This window comes from Bufo gargarizans, chromosome 10 (assembly GCF_014858855.1).
Source record: "Bufo gargarizans isolate SCDJY-AF-19 chromosome 10, ASM1485885v1, whole genome shotgun sequence".
NCBI classification, from domain to species: domain Eukaryota; kingdom Metazoa; phylum Chordata; class Amphibia; order Anura; family Bufonidae; genus Bufo; species Bufo gargarizans.
The window spans coordinates 23,179,420-23,185,704 of NC_058089.1; positions in this window are offsets into that span (position 1 = coordinate 23,179,420).

Consider the following 6,285-nt stretch of genomic DNA (forward strand, 5'->3'; position numbering starts at 1 on the left):
GGGCCGGGCGGGCGCTCATAGCCGGGCCCCGCTGCCATTACAGAAACAGATTCCGGCCCCCATTCACTAAACAGGGACACTGTTATGGGGGGGGATCTGTGGATGACACATAAGATAAGATGCTATATATGTGTCATCCACAGATGCCCCCACAATGATCCCCCATAACAGTGCCCCCAACAGATGCCCCCATAACAGTGCCACCCACAGACCACCATTAGTTCAAAAGCACACCTTTTGGTTAAAAATATTTTTTTTCTTATTTTCCTCCTCAAAAACCTAGGTGTGTCTTATAGGGTGAAAAATATGGTAATTAATTATAACTTTTTGTGAATTGGGACATTTAAACTTTGCTTTTTTATTTATTTTTATTTCAATTTAAATCTAGTAGGGATTGGAGTCGGTTCATTTTTTGCCAACTCCGACTCCAGTTACCCAAAATTGCCTCCGACTCCACAGCCCTGCATTTGACGCCCCTGCACTTCCTGAAGCTCCATTGTTCCACTGAAGGAAAAAGCACCCCAGACCATTATGGCGCCCCCTCCACTGTGGCGCGTAGAAAACATCTCAGGTGGGATCTGCTCGTCATGCCAGTAACGTTGGAAATCATCAAGGTTAAATTTTTTCTCATCGGAGAATAAAACTTTCTTCCACCTTTGAATGTCCCATGTTTGGTGCTCTCTTGCAAAGTCCAAACGAGCAGTTCTGTGGCGTTCAAGGAGACGAGGTCTTTGAAGCCCTTCAGTCTCAGATGCCGTCTGATGGTTATGGGGCTGCAGTCAGCACCAGTAAGGGCCTTAATTTGGGTTGAGGATCGTCCAGTGTCTTGACGGACAGCCAATTGGATCCTCCGGCTCAGTGCTGGTGAAATGCTTTTGGGTCTAACACTTGACTTTTTTTTGTTCCATAACCCTCAGGATCATAAAAAATGATAATTCCAAATGACTGTCTTACTGCGTCCCACCTGTGTCCCCCCCAGCTTATGCAGTTCAGCAACCCGACCACGTTCAAAAAGGGAGAGTTTTTTTGCCTTTGTCATCACAACGTGTGACTACCTGACAGAGAATGACAATGAATCCACAGATTTGGCCTTTTAAGGCCCCTTTCACACGGGTGAGATTTCCGCCCGGGTGCAATACGTTCACCTCACTCACTGAATCCGGACCCATTCATTTCTATGGGGCTGTGCACACGAACAGTGATTTTCACGCATCACTTGTGTGTTGCGTGAAAATCGCAGCATGTTCTATATTGTGTGTTTTCCACGCAACGCATTCCTCATAGAAGTGAATGGGGCTGCGTGAAAATCGCAAGCAAGTGTGGATGTGGTGTGATTTTCACGCACGGTTGCTAGGAGACGATCGGGATGGAGACCCGATCGTTATTATTTTCCCTTATACCATGGTTATAAGGGAAAATAATAGTATTCTGAATACAGAATGCATAGTATAATAGGGCTGGAGGGGTTAAAAATAATAATAATTTAACTCACCTTAATCCACTTGATCGCGCAGCCGGCATCTCTTCTGTCTTCTTCTTTGCTGTGTGCAGGAAAAGGACCTGTGGTGACTTCACTCCGGTCATCAGATGATCCATCACCATGGTAAAAGATCATGTGACTGACCATGTGATGACCGCAGTGACGTCACCACAGGTCCTTTTCCTGCACGCAGCAAAAAAGAAGACGGAAGAGAAGCCGGGCTACGCGATCAAGTGGATTAAGGTGAGTTAAAAATTATTATTTTTTTAACCCCTCCAGCGCTATTGTACTATACATTCTGTATTCAGAATGCTATTATTTTCCCTTATAACCATGTTATAAGGGAAAATAATACAATCTACTGAACACCGATCCCAAACCCGAACTTCTGTGAAGAAGTTCGGGTTTAGGTACCAAACATGCTGATTTTTCTCACGCGCGTGCAAAACGCATTATAATGTTTTGCACTCGCGTGGAAAAATCATGCATGTTCCCGCAACGCCCATGTGAAAGAGGCCTAAAGGCATGTGGTCCGAAAATTTGGATCAGCTGAAAAACAGCCTGTTTCAGTTTAATCGTTATTTTTAATTAATTGAATGCTCAAAAAATGTTTTGTCTCACTCTCATTTCTTCTTGTTGCATGTTGAAGCTCTACTTGGAACCTTGTTAAGATCCAACAATGTAAAATATGTTTTTTTTGCCATTTTTCAAGTAGTCTTAAACTTTTGATCAGGATTGTACCTCGGTGGGTGGGTATTTAAATATGGTGGCCGCTCGTGAGCACCATAGCTGCTGGGTGCTGTTTTAACCCCTTAAGGACCCATGACGTACATGTACTTCATGAGGTCTGGGGGAAGATCGGGGTGGAATCGCTGCACCATGGGTGCTCTTACCGGCAGGCAGCTATGCCCTGCAGCTCCAAGCGCTGCGATTGGATGATCAATGTGTCGTCACATCGCAGCACAGGAAGCTGTCAGCAGCTGCTGGGAGGAGGTCAGAGGACAGTGGCCGGTGCTGAACTGGTCAGCACCGGTCACCTCCGAGGTGAGGCAGGGAACACCAGTGTTTTGGGTCCCCTGCCAGCGCTGCGATTGGCTGAAACAACGCTCCAGCCAATGGCAGCGCTATAGCTGCACAGGAAGAGGCAGAACGTCCCTGCATGCAGCCATTCTAGCTAGTGACTGCTTGCAGATAGGTTCTGTGGCTTGCTGGGACTTGTGCTGTACCACCACTACGAATTTAACGCCTTTGCTGCTGAAAAGAAGAAAGAACAACAACATCTGGAATAGCTGCACAATTTTTGCAGTCCCCCCCCATCCTTTTTTTAAGGACACCATTTGGTCCGTGCATTTTTTTTTTTTTAACCATTTTCCAGCTCTGCATCACTTTTTCTGTGTGGGACCTGTGACCGCCAAGTGCTTTTCAGTGCATTTTGCAACCACTGAGCACCGATCAGTAGTGTCCATTACTGATCGCGTCTGCTCAGTTTGCGCTGCAAGTAATTTATTTTATTTTTTTGCTGAAAATGTTTTTATTTTTTTAGAACTTTTCTTCTAAATTTAAATTTCAAATTTATTACAAGCCCCTTCAAGTGTGAAAACACTACATACACTCCCCACACTAAATAAAGGTTTACACGTTTCACACCTCAATAAAATAAAAATGTCCCATTCATCCCAACGACTATATTCAGCTGAAGGGGCATACGCCATGCTTGCCTCTGATACAGAGTCTGCCAGTGAGGAAGAAGAGGATGCCACTTTCCTCTACCCCCTCATCCTCATCCGCTGATGAGGGACCCTTTAGACCAGGCATGCTCAACCTGCGGCCCTCCAGCTGTTGTAAAACTACAACTCCCACAATGCCCTGACGTAGGCTGTTTGGGCATGCTGGGAGTTGTAGTTTTGCAACAGCTGGAGGGCCGCAGGTTGAGCATGCCTGCTTTAGAAGGTGCCCCAGGGTAGCAGCAGAGGAGGCCCCCCAGAGTGAGCCCACATGGACCCCACCCCCTGACCATTATCAGCCCCAAATTCCGGAGTTCGTGGGCCACTCAGGAATTTTGATAGATTGTGCGGACTTCGCTGAGCTAGATTTTTTCAAAATCTTCTCTGAAAATTTTGTAAATCTAGTGGTGACCGAAACCAATTTAGACGCCCAACAATTCATTGCTCAGAACCCGAGTTCTCCATACGCTAGACCCCTAGGTTGGACCCCAGTAGATGCAGCAGAGATGATGAAGTTTTGGGGACTCGTGCTGCATATGGGCGTAGTAAAGAAGCCAAACGTTAGACAATATTGGAATTCTGACATTTTCTACCAGACTCCAATTTTCAGTCAGACCATGAACCCGAAGCGGTTTGAATGGCAGCTAAAACCCATGTCTCTGTAGGTAACGCATAGAAAAGGTCTATCTGGTGTATGGGAAATAGACAGTTCACTGTGAGCAGGCTAAACTCCATGTCTGAAGAGGACCTCACCAGCAGGAGAACCTCTCTGTATATAACACATAGAAAAGGTCTATCTGGTGTATGGGAAATAGACAGTTCTCTGTGAGCAGGCTAAACTCCATGTCTGAAGAGGACCTCACCAGCAGGAGAACCTCTCTGTATATAACACATAGAAAAGGTCCGTCTGGTGTATGGGAAATAGACAGTTCACTGTGAGCAGGCTAAACTCCATGTCTGAAGAGGACCTCACCAGCAGGAGGACCTCTCTGTATATAACACATAGACAAGGTCCGTCTGGTGTATGGGAAATAGACAGTTCACTGTGAGCAGGCTAAACTCCATGTGTGAAGAGGGCCTCACCAGCAGGAGGACCTCTCTGTATATAAAACATAGAAAAGGTCCGTCTGGTGTATGGGAAATAGACATTACATGGTGAGCAGGCTAAACTCCATGTGTGAAGAGGGCCTCACCAGCAGGAGGACCTCTCTGTATATAAAACATAGAAAAGGTCCGTCTGGTGTATGGGAAATAGACATTACATGGTGAGCAGGCTAAACTCCATGTCTGAAGAGGACCTCACCAGCAGGAGAACCTCTCTGTATATAACACATAGAAAAGGTCAGTCTGGTGTATGGGAAATAGACAGTTCACTGTGAGCAGGCTAAACTCCATGTCTGAAGAGGACCTCACCAGCAGGAGAACCTCTCTGTATATAACACATAGAAAAGGTCCGTCTGGTGTATGGGAAATAGACAGTTCACTGTGAGCAGGGTAAACTCCATGTCTGAAGAGGACCTCACCAGCAGGAGGACCTCTCTGTATATAACACATAGAAAAGGTCCGTCTGGTGTATGGGAAATAGACAGTTCTCTGTGAGCAGGCTAAACTCCATACCTGAAGAGGACCTCACCAGCAGGAGAACCTCTCTGTATATAACACATAAAAAAGGTCCGTCTGGTGTATGGGAAATAGACAGTTCACTGTGAGCAGGCTAAACTCCATGTCTGAAGAGGACCTCACCAGCAGGAGAACCTCTCTGTATATAACACATAGAAAAGGTCCGTCTGGTGTATGGGAAATAGACAGTTCACTGTGAGCAGGCTAAACTCCATGTCTGAAGAGGACCTCACCAGCAGGAGAACCTCTCTGTATATAACACATAGAAAAGGTCCGTCTGGTGTATGGGAAATAGACAGTTCACTGTGAGCAGGCTAAACTCCATGTCTGAAGAGGACCTAACAAGCAGCAGATCTGATGGGGCTCATGCTGAGCTTTCCTTTGACCATGATGATGGTGAAATCACAGGTTACCGCCAGAGTATTGCAATCTGGATGTATAATTTGATGGTAACATTTCACAGATAACACTTGATGAATAGAAAATTTGAGCCGATACTTTCGTTTTCTCGGACACTGGAAGGCGGACATTTCTCAGTGATTAGAGGCTCCTCTGCAGCATCATCTGAGGTCACACCTTGTTCTAACAGGACTCGGGGTGAAGGGCGTCCATGATATGGATTCACGTTTTATAGTGATATTAAACAGTTAGGCCTCCTGCACACAAAAGTTTTTTGTTTCCGTTTAGCAAAAGGCTTTTTAAATCCCATATATGGAAAAAACGGAATGTACTCCGTATGCATTCAGTTTCCGTTTTTCAGTTCGAAGATAGAACAGGTCATATTATTGCCCGCAAATCATGTTCCGTGGCTCCATTCAAGTCAATGGGGCTGTAAAATGAACGGATACAGAATGCATCCGTATGTTTTCCGTATTTGTTCCATTTTTTGATAAACCGTCTATTGAAAATTTTATGCCCTGCGGAATTTTAGAATGTAATTACTGTATATGCCTTGTTTAAGTTCCTCAAAAAACGCAAACCAAACAGAAACGGAACGGAAACTGAGACAGTACTGAAACAAAAAAAAATAAAAAAACGTATCCTTTTAAAACGGACTTCAAAACCATCCGGTCTTCTGCAGGAGGCCTTATAAGGATTAAAAATAAAAATGAGATTTTCTACCACTCATCTGTTCAACTTTATTTGGCAAAATTATTGTAATGGATCACATACCACAAAGGGTTAAGAAGGTCCTTACGGAGTATGGAGTTTAGCCAATTCACTTTGAATCAGCTAAATCCCATCATAGTTCTGTACCTAACCACTAGGGGGCTAAGAGGTCCGTACCGTGTATGGAGTTTAGACGGCTCCTATAGAGTTGGCTATTCCCCATACTTAGTAAGGACCAGGTCCGCACCGTGTATGGAGTTTAGCCAAATCAATGTGAGCTGGCTAAACACTAGCTCTGTTCCGGACCCGTCCACTAGGGGGCAAAAAGGTCCGTACCGTGTCTGGAGTTTA